This window comes from Bidens hawaiensis, unplaced genomic scaffold, assembly GCF_021521415.1.
Source record: "Bidens hawaiensis isolate Kalapana, Puna unplaced genomic scaffold, B.hawaiensis_p1.1 tig00046690_1, whole genome shotgun sequence".
In the NCBI taxonomy this organism is placed as follows: Eukaryota; Viridiplantae; Streptophyta; class Magnoliopsida; order Asterales; family Asteraceae; genus Bidens; species Bidens hawaiensis.
Window position 1 is genome coordinate 21,146 of NW_027498327.1, and position 10,707 is coordinate 31,852.

The 10,707-nt window shown below is 36.9% G+C and overlaps 1 pseudogene across 1 annotated transcript; it reads left to right on the plus strand.

Moving 5' to 3' along the window:
* Positions 1–7,011: 7,011 nt before the first annotated feature.
* Positions 7,012–8,524, plus strand: LOC143596546 (protein STRICTOSIDINE SYNTHASE-LIKE 12-like; annotated as a pseudogene). Its single transcript, XR_013146728.1, has 4 exons — positions 7,012–7,026; positions 7,128–7,365; positions 7,644–7,898; positions 7,975–8,524. The product of XR_013146728.1 is annotated as a protein STRICTOSIDINE SYNTHASE-LIKE 12-like (transcript).
* Positions 8,525–10,707: the final 2,183 nt, after the last annotated feature.

Below are 10,707 nucleotides of genomic sequence, written 5' to 3' on the forward strand. Positions count from 1 at the left end.
ATAGAGAATCCCAAATGACGGCCCTTACAAGTTACGAGTTGCGACATCATCACGTATCCAAAAACCTCGATGGAGCAACTATTCTTTTCTATAAATAAGGCTATGCGCGAATACTATCGAAACACACATCCAAACATGGCAAAGGTATTATTATAGAAAGTATTTTCCTCTTTATGGTTATTATTCTAGACCCCGTTTTCATGCCTTAAGTCATGGCTAGATTATCGATTTCCTTTTCTTGTCCTTGTTTTCTAGTTTATAAGCATGTATATGGAGCCTTGAATGATATAACAAAAACTACAATATATTCAAGTTTTGTTTATATGGTATCACAGCAGGTAATATACTGCCCTACCATCAAACCCTAACACACCGACCACCGAGAACAATGGCTGGAGAAGATGACTCCACGAAAGCCAAAACTCAAAACCAAACTCAAAATACTGATTACTCCTCTCCATATTACCTCCACCCCTCCGATTACCTAAGACAAATGCAGGTAAACGAGCCCCTCAACGACAATAATTACCTGGATTGGTCTCAAGAGATGGAGAACTTTCTATTTGCCAAGAACAAAATAAGCTTCTGTCACACCCCGACCAAAGGCGGAACATGCCGGGGCGTAGCGTATTGATTGGACAGTAGCTCGAGAGACACTAATTAAAGTGACAATAATTATTTAATTCATTAATATCAAAACAAGTACACAATTCAATAAACAGAACAACAATTACATCATATTTATTGTTTGGATAAATATCCTAAGGAAAAAATTAATATCTTCAATCTTGATCATTGTAAATTACTTGTACCTGTAGCATGTATAAAAATAGAGTTTGTCAACACGAATGTTGATGAAAATACATAAGTTTTAGTTGATATACATATATAGCTAAAAACCACAATTCATATGTTAATGATGAGTATTACAATTTTTATGAAAATGTAAACAACTAAATAGATGTGGACCCGTTCTTATTGATACGAAATCAATGTACTTGGGTAAATGTATGATCATACTAGATGAGGATAGATGAGGATGAGATACCAACCACCAAACATAAAATAAACAATTAAGCACATAGAGCATTATCATAGAGCATGCAATAATCACACATAAACATATATTGAATTGTGTTTTAAATAAATGTGGAAATAAAAATGGGTAATGTAAATAAGGTATACATGTCACCCTCAAAACTTAAAAGATGAAAAAGGGGGATATGTAAACTCATATGATAGGAATTTCAGAGCACACATGTATTAAAGTCATGTGTTACGTTGTGCCTTATTTTAAAAGTAAAATGTATCCTTGCGAGAGAAGTAAATCTTGCCAAAACCTATAATCATTGTTATGATAAATACTTTAATTTCCTTTTGACATCCGCATGTAACATTTTAATCGTTTATAACCATATTTATAATTCTTGAGCATGTGAATAGTTTCCCAAAAAATAACGAAAGAAAGAAAAGAAAAAAAAACGGAATCGTTATAAATTTGAAAACTATTTGTTACAGCCCATTAATCCAAATATATAAAGTTGTTTTCTTATTTTAAGGTAAGATACATACTTTATAGAAATATTCCTTATTTTTATTTGTAAAGCAAAACGTAAAGTTTCCTAAATTTATTTACATACATATCTTATCAAAATAATATTTATGGCACCGTTTTCTCATAATCAAATAAATTTGTTTATTATGAAATTTTGAAATACAGTTATAATTTAACTTGGATCTGACCTTGTAAAAGCAATAATAAAGAAATGTGCTAATCTTATTCAATAAAGAAAATCATGGTAAAATAAAGTAAAATCATTCTACATTTGGAGTTACCAATGGTGAAAAAGAAAATTAAAGTTTCAAAACTTTATGCTCTGTATATGTGCATCTACAAATCTTCAAAGGTATGCATATAAATCTATTTTGTAAAATAAATATGTCACTAGACTATTTACAAAATTTCATTTAGTTAGTAATAAAAAGAAAGAAAAAATCATAATTTAGTTGGGGACTAAAATGGCAGACTCCAAAACAAACCAAAAAAAATAAAATAAAATAAAATTAGCATACAAATTGTACATTTTTCATTAGCCAAACACTAGAAAACTCCCAATTCAATCCAAAATTTGTGTTATAACTTTAACACTTAACAATATGACAAAAGTAACATTAATAGGTAAACCATACCTTAAAGAAACGAAGATTCAACTTGAATTATTTCAATATATGTCTTGAATATATTGATCATGACCCTAGACTTCAAAGATATGCCGGCTTGAAGTTTATTTTATTTATTTAGTGTGTGTGTCCTATACAACATCACATGAAATATATAATGACCAGGTCTCTATAGAAGTATATATACAAAGACTAAGAGAAGGGGTATCCATTATGGTAAATTATTATTGTAGGAAAAATTGATGCCATAATAAAGGAATTAATTGCTGGCGAAGATAGAGCCATTTACACATTGCAAGCTTTGTGAAATTGATAATAATAATAATAATAATAATAATAATAATAATAATAATAATAATAATAATGAAAATTTGTCAACATTACACCGACGCCAATAAAATTAATAAATCACACAAATTACAAGTTTCCATTTTAAAGAGTTTGGCATTTAACACTATTGATCTTTTTTTATAATTAATATATAATATTTATATTAAAAAAAAAACAATAATGCTAAAATACTATAACCATTTGTAAAAACCGACACATTCGCTACGATATTAGTAAATTTTAGGGTTTTGAAAATTGAATCGGTTGTGTTTAGGTTGAAAATTGACGAATGTCACAGCTTCGTTGACAGTTCGTTAATAAAACCGGAGGCGGCCGATCCAAACTACAATACATGGCTCCGGTGTTACGCAATGATAAAGGGGTGGCTCACCACAGCCATGGTAAAGGAGATCCGAACAAGCGTGAAATATGCAGCTACTAGTGAAGAGATATGGAATGACTTGCGGGAACGTTTTGGAAAGGAAAGCGCACAGAGAGCATACGAGTTAAAGCAGTTTCTCAGCCTAACAAAACAAGACGGAACCTCCGTTTCAGCTTACTATACACTGCTGAGGGCCATCTGGGACGAGATCCGCTCGGTTTTCCCCGCGCCGAGATGCTCTTGTGGAGGATGCAAGTGTGGCATTAGTAAGATGGTCTGTGACTTGAGAGACAAAGAAAGGTTATATGAATTCCTTCTTGGGCTCGATAGTGCTTACTCCACCATTAGAACCCAACTGCTCGCTATGAAGCCAACCCCGACACTCGGAGAGGCTTTTCGTCTCGTCTCTGAGGACGAGCTGCAAAAGGCAGTTACCGGAGGAAGAAAAATAAGCCCCGATAACACAGTAGCTTTCCAAACACATGTTAAACGAGATGGGCCCGGTAGTTTCAACAAGTGGCAGTCAAGAAATGCTAGAGGGGGAAGAATGATAAGGAGGGCCACTGCGATTTCTGTAACAAAGATGGGCACAAACGCGAAGGTTGCTTCAAACTTGTAGGTTACCCGGAATGGTGGCCCGGGAAAGGGAAAACCGAGAAGCCAAGCCCGAAAGCAGCCTATGTTGAAGAGAGCCCTCTCCCGGGGCTAAGCAACGAGCAATACCAACAATTTTTAAAAATGTTGGGAAGAAAGAAGTGATCGAAACCCCCTTTACAGAAAACTTTGCAGGTAACGTTAGACACGAAGGTAAGTGGCTCGTTGATTCAGGTGCTTCAGTGCACATAACACACATGCAAGAATGGATTGAAAACAAAGTGAGAATTTGAATGAAATGCCGGTCTCTATTCCTAACGGTTCACTCGTTCCCGTAGAAGGAAGAGGGACTTGCACTTTACCAAATGGTCTAAAAATAGATAATGTTTTGCACGTTCCAAAATTCACGTGTAATCTCTTATCGGTTAGTCGGTTGTCACAAGATCTACAATGTGCAGTAACCTTTTTCCCAACCTTTTGTGTGATGCAGGATTTAGCAATGAGGAGGTTGATTGGAGCGGGTGAATGCACGGATGGTCTTTACGAGGTGGACATGGTGGGTAGTGAAAGGAAGGCGTTAATGGTAACTATGGATACTTGGCATAGGCGTTTGGGGCACGCCTCACATGAGAAGCTTTCTCGTTTTGATTTTATTGAATTTCCTTCAAAACCTAGTATGTCGTTTTGTGATTCTTGTGTTAAAGCAAAACATAAAAGATTGCCGTTTCCAATAAGTTCTATTAAAACAAAAGATTGTTTTGAGCTTTTGCATTGTGACATATGGGGGAAGTATAGAACGCCTTCACTCACTCAAGCAAGATATTTTCTCACCATTGTTGACGATTATAGCAGGGGCGTTTGGGTATTTTTATTGAAACATAAAAATGAAGCGAGCGATTGTATTGTTTACTTTTACCAATACATCAAAACCCAATTTTCAAAGTTAGTCAAACGTATTCGGTGTGACAATGGAGGAGAATTTACCTCTAATCGCATGACCAAGTTTTATGCCGAAAATGGCATCATTCTTGAAACCACATGTCCACACACGCCTCAACAAAACGTCGTTGTGGAGAGAAAGCATCGTCGTCTTCTTGAAACGGCACGTTCTATTAGGTTCGAGGCCAACCTACCAAAGAGATTTTGGGGGGAGTGCGTGTTAACCGCTGCACACATCATCAATCGTCTTCCTTTCAAAGTCATAAATAACAAGACGCCATATGAAATAATCCACAATGAAAAGCCGAATTTTGATCTTTTAAGGGTATTTGGGTGTCTTGCCTACTATAGAAATACCGATACGAGTGGTGACAAGCTCGAAGAAAGGGGGAAGCCGGGCGTATTTCTCGGTTATCCTGTCGGAACAAAAGGTTACAAAATATTTGATTTTCAAAAGGGTAAGATTATTGTTTCGAGAGATGTCAAGTTCATTTAGGACACATTTCCTTACAAAGGTGGCCAACACAACCGTGTGTCGAAAGACGATGGTGTTTTCGGGTTCCCACCTTGGTACTATGGAGACCACAATGAAGAATGAAATATTGATCATACACCAACTTCCACTGCAGAAAATGAAAATGAGAACAATGATGAGATACAAGTGGCTGAACAAAATATGGTTGAGGATGACATGGATCCAATCGGACCCGTGAGTTCCTAACCAGAAAATGGTGAAGCTGAGGCCCAACAATCAAACGAGGCCGAACCTCATCAACGACAACCGAGAGAAAGAAGGGAACGTGCTCGATCGAAACGACTAGATGGGTATGATGTCTCACTACCACCGTCCCTCGACCATGCCGCGCCCGCTTCCTACCAACGCTCCTCCACGGTACATTCGATGTCTAACTATGTTTGCTATAATAATTTCTCACATTCTCACAAAGCTTTCTTGTCGGCCATCGATAAAACCGATGAGCCAAGAACCTTTAAACAAGCTGTGCAGAATGAAAACTGGAGGGTAGCCATGAAACGAGAAATAAAGGCACTCGAGATGAACGGAACATGGACTCTTGAAGACTTACCAAAGGGTAAGAGGGCCATAGATTCCAAATGGGTTTACAAGATTAAGTACAAGCCCAATGGAGACATTGAATGGTACAAAGCTCGCTTGGTTGCTAAAGGTTTCACACAAATAGAAGGGATCGATTTTCATGACACGTTTGCTCCGGTTGCCAAGTTGGTTACTGTTCGAACCATTTTGGCAGTCGCAGCCAAACGAAACTGGATGGTTCATCAATTAGACGTGAACAATGCATTCTTGCATGGTGATTTGAATGAGGAGGTGTACATGAAGATACCTTAAGGTTTTGATAAAGGAAAGGAAAACAAAGTGTGTCGGTTAAGAAAGTCTCTTTATGGGCTCAAACAAGCCTCGAGAAATTGGTATCATAAGTTCACCACAGGACTTGTCGAAGCCGGTTTTAGACAATCAAAGGCTGACCACTCATTGTTTATTTTCAGGAGGAAAGAGATATATGTTGCAGTCTTAATTTACGTTGATGACGTGATTTTGGTTGGCAATAATGCTACAAGAATGAGAGAGATAAAATCATTTCTGAATGAACGTTTTAGCATAAAAGATCTTGGAAATCTTAAGTATTTTTTTGGGATAGAGGTCGCTCGAATGGAAGAAGGTATGGTACTTAGTCAAAGGAAGTACACTCTCAACATTATTGAAGATGCCGGTATGCTTGGATGCCGACAAAGTCCAATACCTATGGAACAAAGTCTAAAGTTGGAAGCAGGAAAGGAGGAAGATCGGGTTGATCCGAGTCATTATCGGCGGCTCGTCGTGAGGTTGCTTTATCTCCAGGCCACCCGTCCCGACATTACCTACTCGGTTAGTACCCTAAGTCAATTTGTGGCGGATCCTTGTACAAGTCATCTCGAAGCCGCTACAAGGGTCGTAAGATATTTGAAGGCAACCGCGGGCCAAGCATCCTATTACCAAAGACAGGGGGAAACAATCTCGTGGCTTATACCGATTCCGATTGGTTGGGTTGTCCCTTCACTAGAAGGTCAAGAACCGGGTACCTTCTCCTCCTCGGGGGTGGTCCCATATCTTGGAAGTCAAAGAAACAGTCGGTTGTATCTCGATCCTCGGCTGAAGCCGAATATAGAGCCATGGCTACAACCGTTAGTGAAATACTTTGGATGCGGTGGCTGCTCAAGGATCTCGACACTGTCCAATCAGCTCCAACTACTGTTTTTTGCGATAATATTGCAGTTAAACACATTGCGAATAACCCGGTCTTCCACGAGCGTACTAAACATGTCGAAATGGATTGCTATTTCGTTCGCGAACGAGTCGAGTCAAAGGAAGTGGAACCGGTTTACATCAACACCAAACATCAAGTAGCAGACTTGCTCACCAAGGCTCTCGGATCGAAACAGTTGGAGGCTCTACTCGGCAAGTTAGGCGTTCGGGATCTTCACGCTCCAACTTGAGAGGGAATATTATTATAGAAAGTATTTTCCTCTTTATAGATATTATTCTAGACCCCGTTTTCATGCCTTAAGTCATGGCTAGATTATCGGTTTCCTTTTCTTGTCCTTGTTTTCTAGTTTATAAGCATGTATATGGAGCCTTGAATGATATAACAAAAACTACAATATATTCAATTTTCGTTTATAAAAGGTATCCTTGCTTTCTGCTTTTGTAGCAATACTTTCCACTTTTGTTGTTGTTTCTGGTCAGTTTTCCAAGTTTAGTAAGCTTGAATTGCCTCCAGGGGTTTCTGGCCCTGAATCGGCTGCATTTCATGGATTTCTCTTGGTTACCGAAGGTCCCTATACGTCCGTATACGATGGCAGGATATTGAAATGGCAAGGCCTATTTTAGGTTTCGTGGATTTCGCATATACTGCACCCGGAAGGTCTGTTTTATGCATAACCAGTTACTCCGTATTTTGTTCGTGTAGGGCTTAAGGTTGTTCGTGTTCGTTAGCGTGAATATAGCATTAACATATTTTCTTGTTCGTGATATTTTGTAAAATGAACTTGTACGTGATTAATACAAACATAAACTAGCAAAAGTGTTTACAAATTTTTCACTAAATTATTGAAATTTAAAATACGAATTAAATGCCAAATTTCTTTTGGGGAATTTTAGTGTATCTTATTATTATTTTTTTCTTTTTAATATTTTGATTAGGAATAAACAACTTCGTGATGGTACAACTGATCCGGATATGGGACGGACATGCGGAAGGCCATTGGCTCTTAGCTTTAATCCGAAAACCGGCCTCCTTTACATAGTTGATGCATATTATGGACTTCTAGTTGTCGGGCCTAGCGGCGGGCCTGCACTTCAGCTTTATAGTGGTTACAAGTTTTTAACTGGTGTTGACGTTGACTTGATAATCGGCAATGTTTATTTCAGTGATGATAGTTTGACATATGATATCAGGTAACTATATTAACTCAAATCATGGATTAATGCTTACTAGTCTTGTTTTAACAGATGAGTATCTTTTTTGATGTAGAAATATCACACAACCTGGATTTAAGCCCGTTTCAACCGGTAGATTATTGCGTTACAATCCAACTGACAAATGTGCAGACGTTTTGCTTACTGGTCTCTCGGGCGGGGGTGGTCCAGCAGTTAGTCGTGACGGTACATTTGTTCTAGTGCCTGAGCTTACCGGCAACCGAATTTCAAAATATTGGCTAACTGGGCCCAAAGTAAATCAAAGAGAAGTTTTGCTAAATAATGTTGGAAACAATAAAATAAAGCGAGCAGAGCGAGTCGGAGAATTTTGGGTGGCACTTTCGATTGGATTTAGCCCACCGACGCCACTCATCACACCTCAAGGATTGAGATTCAATTCAGATGGAGTTGTGTTGCAAACAGTGTCATTTGCTACGCAATTCTTCAATAAGACAATCAGCTTGGTTCAGGAGCAGAATGGGAAACTTTATGTGGGTTCTCGTTCAACCAATTTCATTGGTGTCTACTCTAACTAGATAACCATGTGTTGTACCGCACCACTAAATAAGGTTAAATAAAACTATCATAATAAAGCTACGAGTTTTTATAAGAAAATCTTTGGTTGGAATTTCTTAAATATTCACTTACACATTGTCATATAAAATTATAAGATTATTTTGAATTGGAAAGGATTACTTCTATTCACATGATAGATTACATTATATAATAACATACAAGACATAAATCAAGTGATTTGATTTCTATACAATAAATGTGATGATAACTAATAACAAATCTATACTATTTAATAAATAAAGCTTTCTAAATGTCACATACCATTATTATGTTGATTCTTACAAAATTTTACTCTTTTCTCTCATATTAATTACATTTCCCTTTTTAATATTTCATGTTCAATTTTTAATAATTTCATCCTAATTTAAAAGAATTAATACCATCATAAATATGTTAATTTGTTTAATATAAAATATATTGCATTAGTTATTAATATTAGATTTCTATAAGTAACCAATACGAAACGGGTGGGTTTCTTTAACCGGTTAAAGTATCAAACATTGTTTGTGTCAAAAATTTAAAATTAGAATGAGTTTTTGTCACACCCCCATTTTAGGCCTAGGAATGTGATCCAACAGTTGGTACCACTAGTGTAAGTAAATCAGAGTTACATTATATTAGCGGAAGTCTTATAAAACTTGTGGATTTAAGTTGTAATATTTATATAAACAAAAGTTGGAATTTTAAAAGATTCCCAAACTTAAGTAAAAAAGATTACTTGTTTTTACATTACAAAACCACCACCGTTTATATATTAAAAGTTTCATACAAAAGATCCGAGCCATCGGATTTAATATAGCACTTCGACACTTCCAAGCGCTAATCTCGTTCACCTGCAAAATGTAAGAAAATACGTCAGCAACGAATGCTGGTGAACACGCTGACGCAAAAAATATTTTCTTTTACTTTATTACCCCTCGAGACTACGCCTGCCTCGGGCCAACGTGGCTTAGGAATAACAAAGTTAAATAACACATTATAAATGTGAGCCTCTACTCTAGGTCACCTCGGCAAACACCGCAGTGTTCGACTTAGTTAAGTACCCGTAAATATACACATAAGGTCGTACTCCCTGCAAGAGAGCGTCCTACGACCAAGGGTGGTGCGATGTGCCCATTCATCGCATAGTACCACCTATGTAAGGATCCAGACATACATATTCCACAGCCTGAGGGCTAGGTTTATACCCTTATTTATAACGGTTTTAGGAACATGTAGTTCCTTGTAAACAATTTCACATAACATGTTTGACTCATTTGAAAACAAGTTTATAAAAGTTTGGGGGCGTATTCACCTTGTTTCTTTAGGATCGGCTTCACTCACCGTCCAAGGGTCTTTCCCTTCTTTATCTCGCACCTATAGTACGAGTATAAATATTTGTTAGTCGGATACACGATCCGGCTTAAGACCTTTAGTCTTATTTTATATCTCAACCTCGATGAACCTTTAGTTCATATATTTCTTTTACTTGAAAACCTTTAGTTTAAAAGTAAATTATAAACCTTTAGTTTATATAGAAACCCGACGTATTTTCTTCTCTAAGAAACGTAATCTTTAAGAATACTCTTATTACTTGAAAACCTTTAGTTTAAAAGTAAATTATAAACCTTTAGTTTATATAGAAACCCGATGTTTCTTCTTCTCTAAGAAACGTAATCTTTTCTTTTATTATTTAAGAATACTCTTATTACTTAAATAATAATTTCATAACAAAGAATATATATATACTTGCACACAAATATATATTTTATCTATCACAACATTTCTTTATTCTTTTCTTTGTTATGTTTGTATTTCTCTTATCGAGGTATCGAGTATAACCTCGACTTAGGGCTTAAGCCTTTAATATGATATTGAATTATATTGAATTCGTTATTACGCCTAACCTTAGTGGCGTATTGGAAACCCTACGAAATTGAACAGCACTCCGACACTGCTTTACTTCTTTGATCAACTTTGATATGCCAACTTCAACACTCGTCGACACGTCTATCAAGACTCCTTGCCATTACAATAATACCTTCTTGATCGTATGTGTGTGGAGGGTGGCACGAACTTCAAGGAAACGTTGGTACACAAATGAAGGTTCGAGACACGTTTTACGAGGAAATATGGCACGCTTATCGAGGTGGATCGAGTATACGATTGCGGTACGCGATGGGTCTCTCTTCTGATCCATCGCATAGCGCGATGGGTCAGGAAAACCAAATTT